This window comes from Eutrigla gurnardus (genome assembly GCF_963514095.1).
Source record: "Eutrigla gurnardus genome assembly, chromosome: 17".
In the NCBI taxonomy this organism is placed as follows: domain Eukaryota; kingdom Metazoa; phylum Chordata; class Actinopteri; order Perciformes; family Triglidae; genus Eutrigla; species Eutrigla gurnardus.
In genome coordinates this window covers 8,127,372-8,141,393 of record NC_139928.1, presented here as the reverse complement: position 1 = coordinate 8,141,393, position 14,022 = coordinate 8,127,372, and the positions used below count along the sequence as shown (strand labels likewise).

General features: G+C 43.0%; 1 protein-coding gene across 2 annotated transcripts in view; it reads left to right on the top strand.

Annotated features, from left to right (window-relative positions):
• Positions 1-14,022, top strand: part of dlgap3 (discs, large homolog-associated protein 3) — a 109,033-nt gene that overhangs the window by 37,546 nt on the left and 57,465 nt on the right. The gene's annotated exons all lie outside the window — the stretch shown is intronic.

Here is a 14,022-nt window from a genome sequence, read left to right as displayed (position 1 = left end):
GTGATATAGCAAATTAAAGGTGTACTATGCAGCATTTTTCCTAAAAGAAACAACACAAAACAAATGTATATAAAAGTCATCAATCATCACTTCTGACCCACTACTGGCCCTCTGCCTGAGTCTTCTTTCTTCGTATTATTTTGCTGTATTTGGGACATTGTGGGGTGTCAACAAGGACCCTTCGTGTGACCCTGATAACAGAGTGCAGGTGATGTCAGGACTTAATCAAAACGTAGTGACCAGGTTGCATCGCTGTCTCCGTCTCTCCCCTCTGTTCTCCGTCTGTGTCATGGATGTATAAAGAGCTGCAGGTCGACTGTGTGTCTGTTTGACTGAGTGTGAGGTTGAGCCACGCGAACATACACACACACACACACACACACACACACACATACACACACACACACACACACACACTCACACACACACAGAGGCCACAGCGGAGTCAAGTTGACAGGATGAAGGCTGCGCTTTGGCTGCGTTGATTCCAAATAATTGCGTAGATGTGTTTATTTCTTGCTGCTGTGAAACAATCCGAAAACAATTTTATTTCTCTGATTTACTGCTTTATTCTCGTTAACGCATCTCACTCTCTAGCTAGCTCACCCACCACTGCTCTCTCTCTCTCTCTCTCTCTCTCTGATTACAGTTACATCCACTGTTTGGAGCAAATAAACTCAGCTACATTGAGGTTTGTTAGTCGGTGCTATAGACCTGCATGTCTGTAATCTGCCACAGTATGGAAAAGAGGGATTCCTTATCAAACTTAATAGGGGTGAGTAGGAACATTTACAACTGGGTGTGTGACTGCTTGGCTAGGAGGACAATAGAAGTTAGTACTATTGGTATTCAGTGGAAAATGAAAGAAAAATGGGCATACAATCAGGGGATTAAACTGTCAATTGAAAAACACCATAAATCAGTGCCCACTAAGTTATATGAGCAAGCACTGGAACAGATTACGGTGCTTAGGTTTCTCAGAGTTCTGTTTACTGAAAACTTACCAGGCCTCAAGATATTGACAGAATCCCAAACAAGTGCAAAAAAGATCGATGGTTTACTCAGATGTCTGTCAGGGCAAGATTGGGGAGCAAGGAGGACATCTTATTATTAAATATCCATTAGGCTCTTATGAGAGCAGCTCTAGATAATAGATGCACAGTTTATATGTCTGCGGCTGAACCCGACCTTAAAAAGCTCGGTTTTGACAAGTCATCACCTGCATCTGCGATGCAAGTTGAAATGGGAGAAATACCTATGAATTCGTAGGAGTAAAGCTCACATTGCTATATTGGGTAACACGCTACAACACCCTCCAAAAATGAATTTAGGTTTTCTAGTTTTAGATGGATAGGGAATGCTAAGGCGCAATATGTAGGCCCAGGTAATCTGAAACTAAGCCCCACTGTTTAGAATTTTAGAATAATACATCCATGAATATTAATTATCCCATCCATTGTTACAGGTGTACAGATAAAATTAAAAAAGAAACCTAAACTGGTCACGGGGGGGGGGGGGGGGATAGTACAAGACTACACAAGCTATTCATATATACAGGTGGGTCAAAAGGACCGGAGGCTTGACATAAGGTGCTGCATTCATCATAGCTGTGAAAAATACAATATCACACCATCTTTAAGTATACACAGCTGAATCAACTGGAATATTGTTAGTATGGCAATGGGTGGAAGAAAATAATCAATCCAGTGTAGTGATCACTTCTGATAGCTTGGCAGCACTATCAACATTAAGTCTGGGAAACCTGTCAAGCAGGCAGCATATATTGTTTAAAATTGTCCATGTGCTCCTCTGACTGCATAATGGGGGTATGATTTCTCCTTCCTCCAGGTTCCTGCTCATGTAAGGCTGCAAGGAAATTACATGTTGGCTTAACAATCATTAACATGACACATACTTGACATAAAAGTACCATTAAGCAAGGCGGAGCCTAAAGGACAATATCCACGAGTTCCTCAACTACAAAATATGGCTGAAAACGTGAATAGGAACAAGGTTGATTTAAGCTGAATGCAAACTGTGAGTTTAGGATGAATTAAAACTCCTTTATTTGCATTGTAAACCAAGCTGCATTCCACATGGTAACAGCTACCTAGCAACCCCTCCCACCACCACAAATGGTTTTTAGAGAGAGAGATTTCTGCCATAACTACTGGAATCAGATCTAACATCCAGCAGTGTCGTACAGAAAAATGCTCTCAGTCACCCTCTGCAATAGCAGCAATTGATTAGACATTGTATTTTGTTATTTGACGGTGAGAATGTTGATTATTTAGCCAATCAACAAATCCTCCCTTGCAAGTATAATGGAATACTTTAAGCACGTCTTGTTGCTTTCCCAAATTGCCAGGTAACGTAAAGGTACAGCCAGGCTTTAATATCCAGTGATCCTTTGACATTCTGCAAATCCCAGAAGAGATTTTACACCATGACTTAATAGCAGAATGCTGTAGGAAATGTTTGTACCGAACACCCTCATGTCTTCGTCTCTCCTACCAGAGCTTTCCCCCGGGCCTTAATGCATCGAGATAGATTCCTCTAGACCACGGCCACATAGTACAGCAGGAGCTTCACAGAACAAATTCTACGCTAATCCCTGTATTGCTTAAGGGCTACAAGCCAACCACTAAAGATGGCGTTGCACAATTCCACAGCCCGTAGATGAATCTCAGTAGGAGAGAAAATGAGCCATCTCTCTTCTCACTTTGCTTTTTTTTCTTCTTTTGTTCCATGTTCCTTTCACGGTGACTCTGCGTGAAATCTCGGTAACTTTCTCTTTAATTTCTGTCTTCTAAACATTCACAGTTCAACAGACAGACATAAATACAGGAACATCTAAACAGGACACAAAACATCGTCACTTAGGTGGAATTCTTCCCACTTGCTTGGCACTTTGCCCGACTTGTTGTGTGGTGTATTGTGAGTGGTAAAAGCCAGGTAATAGAATATAGTGTGTGTGTGTGTGTGTGTGCGTGGGTCACCAATATTGTCAGCATCATCACACGGCATATAATCACCTTCCTCTAATGATGCGGCCGCCCATCGTCGGGGGCAACCGCAGACCTCGTCACTATAATGTCGCCAATCACCACATGCACACACATCAAGACGCTCACAAGCGTGACAGCCAATTACCGAGAGGGACGACACGGAAGAGGAGGGAGAAAGGGAGATTCAGAATTACGACATTCCTCATTGTCAAAACTCTTAGCGCCGCTTTGCTCCCATCCCCTAATTAGTGTCTAGATGTCTCTCACTTTCTCTCTGTGGGTCTGCATGTAGGTCTGTTTGACATCTACAGTGGAATGCTAGTCATTGCAGCCCCCCCCCCCCCCCCCCCTCCCCCACCTGCTAATTGGTATAAGATGAATACAATGGATCCAGGCGTTCCAAATGGGCTTTGCTGCAATTGTGTTTTACATGAGAGAACATGTATACGCAGACAAAAGGGTTGTTTGTTGCATGTATTATTGCCTCTATCTTCCACACATGCATGAACAAACATATTGATCATCAGATCTCCGTCTGGTGCGTGAGAAAGATGCACCGGGTGTTTTATTTTTGTTTTTGTTTCCATGCCTCTGGAATGAATGTCCATACAGGTTATGTGGGTGTGTGTGCGTATGCGGCGAGTATATGCGCTACAGTTACCTGGAGACTCTCAAAGCAGCTGTGACAGTGCTGGCCTTTAGCAAAGCTCCATGTGATGGAGGGTTTTACATGCTCCGATGATAAGGTGAATCCGCAGTCTGCAGAAGCAATGCATTAACCCAATATGACACTCGGTGTGTGGTTCTCCTACGTGTGCGCGAATCTCTGATTTTCTCCTCCCGTCCTCACTTAAAGGTCACCGGCTCATTTGTTCTTACGAAACATGCAAATAAAGTTTGACGCGCACACACACACACACACACACACACACACACACACACACACACAGATGCACGCTCGCACTGCAAATGACTACTTAGATCAAGACGGGCTCCACAAACAGAAGGGATACACGAGCATTCAATTTTGATGCTTGTTATACTGTAATTAGCCACACAACCCTATGTGCGTCATGCATACAGGAATATGCAAATGAAGGAGGAGGCAGTCAGTCCACGACGACTCGGCAGTTGTTTTTTTTTGTTTTTTTATTTACAAATCACTTAAATGAAGTTTGACTGTAAAGAGTGACAGCAGGTCTTCCTCTCGGTCTTGTTCTGCCTCTTCCGATGATACTCGTCCTTGTAATGGGGGCTGTTTGATGGCGTGTCTTCTTCCGTGAACAGCATCTGACCACAAGTGATGTTGGTTTCTTTTAACGGCTGAATTTTAAACTCAATTTGCATTGTAGTGTATATTTCTGTAATTGTACACACACTCACCATAAGCAAGCGCACATGAACATAAAAGCTTGGTTCGCACTCCTATTAGACACTGGCACAAATTAGACTGTGACACACACTTGAGTGGTGAAGCTAATTTGCCCGAGCCGACCTGTGTGAAAGGAATAATGAGGCTTTGATGACTTCACTCGAACAGACTCGCTCGGCCGCGACATCATCCGTGACCTTCATATGACCCCTACACTTTGCTCTGATTCATTCGCACCCCTCCCTCCTCCTCCTCCTGCGGAAATCTGCACTTCTGATTGGCAAAACTCCACTGCGTCAGATAAAGTGAGACGTGGAAAAACCAGTATCGCCATGCTTATTCAGCTGCAATTGGGTCTAGTGAGAGGACATCTGAAACAGCTGGTGTTCTTTGGTGAAATTCAAAGCACTGTTGAAAATGCTGCAGTGGCTTTAAAGCAATATGTTCATTGAGAAGTGTAAATGAACTCAAAATGACTGTTGAAAGACATCTGAAAATGATCCAATATGGTTCTGTGCTCATGAAAGTGTCCTTTTATCTGCGTGGTACAAATGGGGCCGACACAGAGGTCATTAGAGGAGCCAGAGAAGGAAAGCAAAATGGATATTGAAGGGTGCTCGCAAATGCTGAAAACCCGACTGTAAACAGGTTAAGATACCTGAAATGGCCTGCATCTGGGATGCTGAATAAAATGACACGCGGCAGTTAAATGAAGTTGAGGCACTGAAAGGGTTTGCAGCGTATGTTGAAGTGTGAGAGCCAGAAGCAGTTGGCATTTTAATTTCCAGTTTGAGTACTGGTATGCAGTGGAGTCATCATGAATATGTACTGAAAGCAGTTGAACTATGTAGTGTGAAAGATGAAAGCGGTTGAAAAGGCAGTCGAAGCTGAATCAACAGGGTTAGACCGAGTTCACGGTAAATAGTCACAGTGACAGCCTAAATGTGAGTCGGAGTATTTCATTTGTCAGTTAAGATTTTGTCGAAGTGTCAATTGACGTTTGTGTTCACGACAAAAATACGAGAATATGAAGAAAGGAAGCTCAAGACAAATTTTTTTATTATTATTCCTTTGTGTTTCTGATCCATGCATCTTTGTGGATAGAATTATGGCTCCACGTCTATGTGGGGGAAAAGAACCGAGGTACAGGATGTTAAATGGCAGGTGACCTTGTGTGGAACCTGATGACGTGGCTTAGGATGATGCTGCAAACCCCCGCTGTAACCCCTGTGTCGTATTACCAATAGTCTGTCACTAATGGACATCCTATTCATTGTGACACACAAGTGCACACATTTTACACACTCACAATGGGGCAAAACAGCATGCATCATTCAATTGTGCAATCCGTCAGTATATTAGTCTAATGATCCATTATGCATTAGCGAGTTTGGAATTGGGTTCCGGGCGAAGAGACGTGGACGACCAATGACATTTAGAGGTTCACACGCGCGCATGCACGCGCTTCAGATGTGTCCTAACACCCCATATAGAAAAACCCTCTCAGGTCTCTGACTGAGAATAATGAAAAAGATACTGAGTGTTTTCAGATGCTCCGGGGCATCATTGCGACTGCTGTGTTCACCAGCAGTGGTGGAATGAATTAATCATAACTTTTAGTCATTCTCCAAATTGCCTGCTTTAGACGAGCAAATAACGGGCGGTAATATGGGCTAGCGCTGAACTCTGCAAATTTGTTTTCAGGATGTTGTTGAAATGTTGTTGCTTTGTTTTGCTCGGTTGTTGCCCCATCATCCTATTGCCGTGTCCTTGGAGAGCCGAGAAGATTAGTGAAAGAAAGAAAAAAACGAGGAATGGCAGGAAGGAAGCAATGGTTTAAGTTGTACAAGTGGAATGTATAGCGAGAGGGTGAAAGATTGATTGAGGGAGAGGGAAGGGAGAAGAAACACACACTTGCTGTATCCAGCTGCTGCCAAGGAATCGCCTAATGAGAACCAAGGGATGCTTCAGAATCGGGGGAGAGAGAGAGAGAGAGAGAGAGAGAGAGAGAGAGAGCAGTAGAAATGCTATGAAAAATGGTGAGCTGTCAGGTGTGTAGTGGAGAGGAGGGTGGGCACTAAGTGTTTTGCCCTGACCACGGAGAATATGTTTGTTTGAGTGCTCCGATAAAGGGACTGTAAAGCAAAGCACAGCTGTGTCTGTGATAAATATATGCATTCATCTACGCATCCCGCATTTACATGCATCCTGCACACAGATGTAACAATAACACACGGTTCACTGGTATGAAACCCAGTGAAGCAAGAAAGAAGACTTTTTTCTCCTGCTTTTCATTTTCCTGATCCGTCTCAACATCCCCCCCCTTGTGTCCTTCTCCACTTTTCAACGTTCCTTTCAACCATCCCGCGCCCGGCCTTCCATTTACCTCCTCTGTTCAGCTCAGCGGCGCTCCCTCTGATTTATGCATGCAGTTTAGTGCCAGCTTAGGAGCACCATATCACCAATGCCTCACTTTGCTGTGCAGCATGTCTGCGGGCGTGCAGCGCTTGTACATTCAACGGGAGATGAGGGTGCTTGTTTTGCATCCGGCCGCCTCTCTCTATTTGCGTGTGTGTGTGTGTGTGTGTTTCTACTTACAAAATGGGTGTCCAGCTGCTCATGTGGAAAGGCTTTGGCGAGGTGACAGTCCCGATGTTAAAACAGGTCATGTAGAGGCCAAAAGTGTGGACTTCTTCTCTACTGATACTGACGTCATACATTTGATTTAGAATTGTATCAAAGCATCAAAAAATGATGTGCAAAAGCAAACTATAGTTTCATGATAACCAAAAGATGTCTTTTTTAAATTCTAACTAAATTCTAAACTATTAGCAAGTGAAAGGATCAGGTATGCTCTCCTTTCCAGAGACAGACTAGCAAAGCCATTTCCTCCGCTATTAATCACATAACAAAATAGTAATCAGAATGACGACTGCGTAGGATGGTCTATACAGTTATGAGGCATCGTGGATGTTCAAGTTTAATAAAGAAATGTAGAGTGTTACTGTGAATAATAAAAGACATCACGTTCAACTACCTAACTACATCCATCTGTGGTGTGCGGTGATGCTATCAACAGGAGAACTGAGGCGGAACTATGAATGAAAACCTGTTCACCCCTTACGTCACCTTTAAATCCACTTTTCGTCTCGATTCTTAATAATCCTCTGGGGTTGCATCAGTCACCTATCATCACGAAAGCACTCATTCCATACTTGATAACGGATGCATGACGCATTTTACTTTAAAAACTGTACTGCAGTGCACCATTTAGCCGTTATCATGAGTCCTCACTTGTAATACTTATAATATATGCAGGGCGTTGGCAGCCAGTCAAGGAAACACTGTTACTTTAACACTTCCGGACAATAATAAAATTGATAATTCAGTGTTGTACCTACTTATTTATCTAATCACAAAGCCCTTTTGCAACCGTCAATGGCACATCACCAATTTACAGCAACATGGAAGTGACCTTCAAATACTAAATAGATCTAGATTGAGCTACATGAAGACAATAGTCATGTTTTATATTGTATTAATTGTTGAAACACTCCAATTACATTTTACTTTTTCTTTTAAATTCTTGGTATTATCTTTTCTTCTAATACCATGTAATATCACTGCATCATACATATTTAAATAGCCCATATTGTGCTGAAAAAATAGATAATTACTTACTTGTGCCTGGCAGTACTGAATGTATACACATGTTTATACATTAATACGAGAAAAGGCCTCTGATCCCAAACTTCTCCACACATTTACTTTGCGCCCACAGTTGAATGTTAGCACATCTACTAATTGCAGAAGTTCCATTGACGTGTATTGATTTTAGTGTTAGAATGCAGGTGTGTCTATACATCTACTTTTTAGTGTGTGTTGCGTGTCAGCATCACCGTGTGCATATTGACTTTTGTTAAGACATATTGCAGTTGATTGCTGTTGGTTTGGATGCATATACTATGTTAACTAATTAACTTGGATGTTTTGGATCACGGATACACATTCATTTTATGGATTTATTGCAATGTGAAATGTTAAAACGCCCACAAGGATCCTCTGCGGTGTCACTTTGCCTCTGGCACAATTTATTTTACTCATTTTTAAATACTGTAAACCCTTATTTTCTTCGCTTTTATACAAATATTTCAATGAATAACAATTCTGGATACATCTATATTATTTGTTGCATTTTGTTTCAAGTTAAAAGTGCATAATAGAAGGTTGGAAGCATTCGGACGACTCTCAATATGGTGACACCTGAACCGTCGGCGTGTAGCGAACAGTACAAACTACAGCAAACGTGCTGACAGAGCCAACAGACTTTATCTGAGAGGGGAGTGCATGGCGGCCGCTACACTTCTGTGGCGACGCTGTCGGTTGGAACAGCGTTATCAGCTGTTACACCACTATGAGAGTGGTGCAGAGCAGCATGAGCCGGATTAACACACACAGAGGGACTCTGCTCTCTGCTCAGGTAGATATTACTCCGCTGTATCTTTACATAGCAAATAGTTATTTGCTGCTATATAAATGTTGTATATGCTTTAAGAAAGCACTGTATAAGTCAAGGCTGATGTCGCCTGACAATGATCCCAGTCACTTTCACACAATAGGGCATAGAGCTTATTAATTTAACACCAGTATCAGGGCTGAAAAAGGCGGCTCGGTGCATCTCTACTTGTGGATCAGCTCTCATAGATCTCCAGGGGAAAGCAAGCATCCTTCCTGTCACTGCTCTCTTCTCCCTGTGAGGAAGCGGGGAGAGTGCACCAGGCACTTACATTATACATGATCTCCTTGAGATGTTCTTAGCATGATCCTTACAGTATGGATGATAGGCATTCTACTTAACTGCACGTCTTTCTCAAAGATATGCGTTGGTGGGTTATCGCACGTTGTCATGGTGTAAAATGAAGGAAATCTGAACTTTGCATATGGAAGGAATACAAGCAACTGTTATTAAACTTTTCCCCCACTGTTAAGCTGTTGGAAATCCCCTATAGGGTGTTTGCAGAGCTGAAGTCAGTGTTCTGTTAATAGGATCTAATTGGAAACGGCTGGTGTTAAGGAAGTTGCTTGGGTTGTCTGAACCTAATCCTGTGGAAATCCCTAAGAAGTAATAAGAATCTATGTGCTATGTCCTAAATGTAGAGCAGTGGTTTGCAAATGGAACTAAGCTTTGAAACTCTTGGGGTTTAGCAGTTGCCCCAAAGTTGAGTGTACGGTAATACAATGCTCTTTACAAAGGCACTTTAAGGAAGAAAAAAAACACTTTTCATATTTTGTTGAGGTATATGCCCAGTTCATCAAAGCATCAGTCAGTTGCCAAATATGGCAATATATTAAATCCTGCCTTTCTATAAATATACTCATGTTCTCAAGTATTGCTTTGATTCTTTCGACAGGAGGAATATTTTACACATATTCAAAGTTATGAGGAATTTGTGTGTTTGATGGTTGGACATGAGCCTTTTCATCTGTCAGGTCAACATTCTTCAACGTTATCTAAGTGTCAGATTAATGGGCCCTGAATGCAAGGGAAAATGTTTCAAGGATTCATTCCATCTGATCTGAACATTACAAGTGTATACAATTTGAAAATATAAACAACCAAGTATGCAAGCCAAGCGGCATAAGACGTTTGAGCTTGCATTCTTTCCTATCATGCCACTAATTACCTGACTGCACTACAAGAAATAACTTGCCGCATCCGTGTGTGTGCGAGTGTGCACATGGTTAAAGTGACATCACGCCATCAGCCACGGCAGGGGTTCCTCACGGCAGGTTTCCGCCTCGCTCTGCATGTCCAACATTTTCTGACTCCACGGATGGACAAGAAAATCTGTATAACAGATCCAAAACTTTCCTTGCCACAATTCCACGACGGCTCATGTTCGTACGACAGTCCATGCGGAAAGTGTAACTGAGGCTTGATGGGTAAACAGGTTCACTTAAAAAAATACGAATGAAAAGCATTTTATCAAAATAGGGGTGTGTTTTTTACTTCCATCATCTGTAGACTTCTGTTCAAAAGAGGGCTGCAGTGCGGCCCCTGTGGTCCCTCATTGTTTCCTGACTGCAGTGGTCAGGTCAAAGCTGTCCTCTCCTAGCCTGGTATGAACTGGCCTTACCGTTCAGGCCTGTGGGGAATCCTTGTTGCATGTCTGGCCCTAATTAATTTCCCTACTGCAGCCTCTTGTTAGAGAAGGAGATGGAAATGAAATAGGAGGGGGCACATCCAGTTGAGAAATATTGATTGTATTTGCATTAATAGCCTCATTGTTAAAAGCCCTGCATGATAGGGGGAAAAAAATAAAGAGGGGCTGAATGAGTAAGAAAAGTGGTGATTAGAGTCAAGAGCACAGATCTCCCGCAATGCGACATAGCGTAGGCCACTCAATCAAGCCATCCCAAAGGCTACGCCACTACTTGATCACTTTGTAATTCGCACCAATTATTGCCCCATTAGTGAAGCCCCTGTAGTAAAGAAAACTGAAGATAATGATGCTTTTCCGTTGAGATGGTCGTCAATACAATAGGTTGAACAAAACACCTGAGGAGGGGAGCATGCTCTGTATATCAGCGGTGGCACATAAAGAATGTGGCCTTTGGAATAGAGGGGCAACAGAGTGTAGTGCATGGAGAAATAAAGGAGAAATTAATTGCTTTTCTCCTCTCTTCCCTTGCTCCTCTTCATCCAAGCAGCTCTTCAGATTACATCCCACAAAGCTCTGCAGTCCTGGGCCCCTCTGGCCCCTCAATGAGGTGACCCCTTGCAATCCTGTTTGAGCAGATATTGTCTTGACTATATGTGACACCAATAGTTGGCGTGGAAGTAAAAAGAGTGAGTGTGCAAAAAAGTGCAACGCTGCATGTGTGATTATAGTATATGCATAGAGAGTCTATGAGGATAGGGAGGATTTACTGTTAACTAAGCCGTAGCCCTCTCTGCATTTTTAAAGGTTATGCAAAGGAGTACTTTGAGTCCCACAGTTGTTGGCAAAGAAAGTCTTCAAAATAAATGTGCTTTTCCAGCTTGAAAAAACTACAGCGAGAGGATAAATTCACAGAAAAGCTAAGCAAAAGAACATCAATTCCTTGGAATTTAGTGGAAAACGAAAAGTCTGGTCAATTATGAGAATCTTCAGTTGTCTTTTCAAGCTATGGTGCTCTAGGCTCCCATCTGTCTTCAGTTTTGGATGTGACAGAGACAGCATGTCAGTTTCCACCCGTGAAACGTACGGTGCCTTTTCAAAATAAACTTCTGTCTTTACAGGAAGTTAGCAACAAAACCACAAAGGTAGTTTAAGTATGGTTCACGTTAACCTGCAAGACTCACATGACTAGCAAGTGACAACAAGACACGTAACTTCCAATTCACTGGACCAACTACATTAACGACACCATCTGTAGTGGCTAAATGTCAACTTTAATTTTTGCGCTGGACTTGAACAGCGGTCTCCTGGTTGAAAGTCCTGTGTTTGCCCATCCTGCCCTCTGTGTGGACTGTCTCGCTCTTGTAGACGCCGTGGGGCACTGACTAGCTGTGAATGTCAAGCGAGACCAGGCTATATATCTATGAAGCTTTATGTAACTGAAACTATTATAACATGAATCTGTATGACAGCCATGATGTGTCTACAGATGTGTCCTAAAGAGTCCCCAGGCAAATTCATACATAATTAGAAAACAGTAATTAGTATAGGCCTAATGTACAAAAATAATTCAAATGGATTTATTTAAAACATTCAATTTGAATTTAGTGTTTCTGTGTTTGTGGTACTTTTGTCCATTACACCCCATTACATTGACAATAAACGAATGCAATTGTTATGCCACAGAGCATTATGCACACATACTTACTGTCACAGAAACCAAAGACAATTTCCAGTCTGTTATTGATTTTGGGACGAGTGAATGCTTTTGCATTGACTATGTCTGGCAATATTTTCTTTTCCTACAAAGAGCTTGAAACCACTCTATGTGCTGCATTTGTGAATTTGGCAGTGTGATGACAGTCGCTGGAAACTGATGGCCGGATGAAGCTGTGTTTTTGGGAACTTGCAGAACTGTTGCAACTGCCATCATTGACGCCGAGGCGTTAGTATTTCACCTGCATATGTCTCAGTATGTACACCTGTATAGTATATGCTCCACATATGTACCGTCAACATGTGTGTAAGAGGGCATCCCTCTCCAGTGTGTGCATGACTTTAACTGCATATTTTGTGTATGAGATGGCTAGCAGAGCTGATCAGTGTCCATGCTGAGGGCTTTGTCACAGCTGACCTATATTAGATGAAAGCAGCTGGATCAGTGGCCTGCAGGGACAGCAAAAGAGTTGTGTTCTAATTATCTCTGCAGCTAGCTAGCGACACATCACACCCGCACACACGCAACGCATGCACACATGCACACTTTTTCGGCAAATCAATGGGAGCTCATGAGAGCATCTGCCATGCTCCGCTTGACGAACGACAGCGGCAGATCCTCCGTGTTGCATTGGCAAGGATACGGCTCCTCGTGTCACACGGTGCATATTAAAATCATTTTCGCGATCACTGACAATGCACTTCGGCCTCTGAATGCAACGTTGGCCTGGCAGAATATAATTACTAGGTGAGACGGTGCTTAAATGAAATCAAGCTGCTGGCGTTTGGGAGTTGTAGAAAGCCAGATGCATCCGGTCACCTTGTAGGCAATTCCTCACATTGGATTCAAACTGTGTCAAAGTCGCATTAGCTGTTGTTGCCATGGAGCTACCAACCATCACCCACTGAGGGTCTGCTCTGGTTATAATGAGGCACAGCCCAGGGAGCTAATGCTAACAGCTAGTAATCACCAGAATAAGGCTAATGGTAGAGCAATAAAGTGTGTGGAACACATTGGCTTCCTCATTTGCGCCCACAGTTAGCTTAGTAGCATTCAGATCACTCATCAAGGACAAACGCACAACGCTTTGTTCCTTCTTGTGTCCTATTACCACCATTGGTATGGACACATGCATGCATGCTCCTGACATCAGGTGACACACATCACATCGGACTACAGAAAACACAACTAAAAACACACGCACATACTGGGGCTTACACAAAAATAACACTGTGTGTGTGCTTTTAGTAGTCTTTTCTCTAGTCCGAGCAATTTCACACATTCTGCTACCTTTAGCAGCTAATTGGATGCAGCGCACACTTAATTAAGCTGTTAGCCTCTTAGTCACCCCCCTTCTTTCTCTCTTTTTGTCTTCCTCTATACTCTTCCCCTCAACCCTTTATTCCTGACCCTCTCTCACTTGCTCTCTTCCCCTCCTGCTCCCATCGTCCAATCATTGGTGGGTAGGCTACAGGGCCTATAGCGCTCCAGGCAGGGGAGCTGTAGCCTTAGCCAGCGGAGCTTCTTGTTTCGGGACCAACGGGCACAGCCGCACATTTTCCACCACATTGCATCTCCAGGCAACTGCCCGGGGACTATTTTACAGGTCGGAGCTTATGGGGAGGGTGCTTTTCCCATGACAGGGGGGGGGGACGTACTAGAAAAACGAAAGAGAGACAGAGCTTAACGCTTCCTGCCAGGTATGATGTGATGATGTGAGCTTTTTACAGTTTGGACTCCCCTGATATTTATTTCTTATTTTCT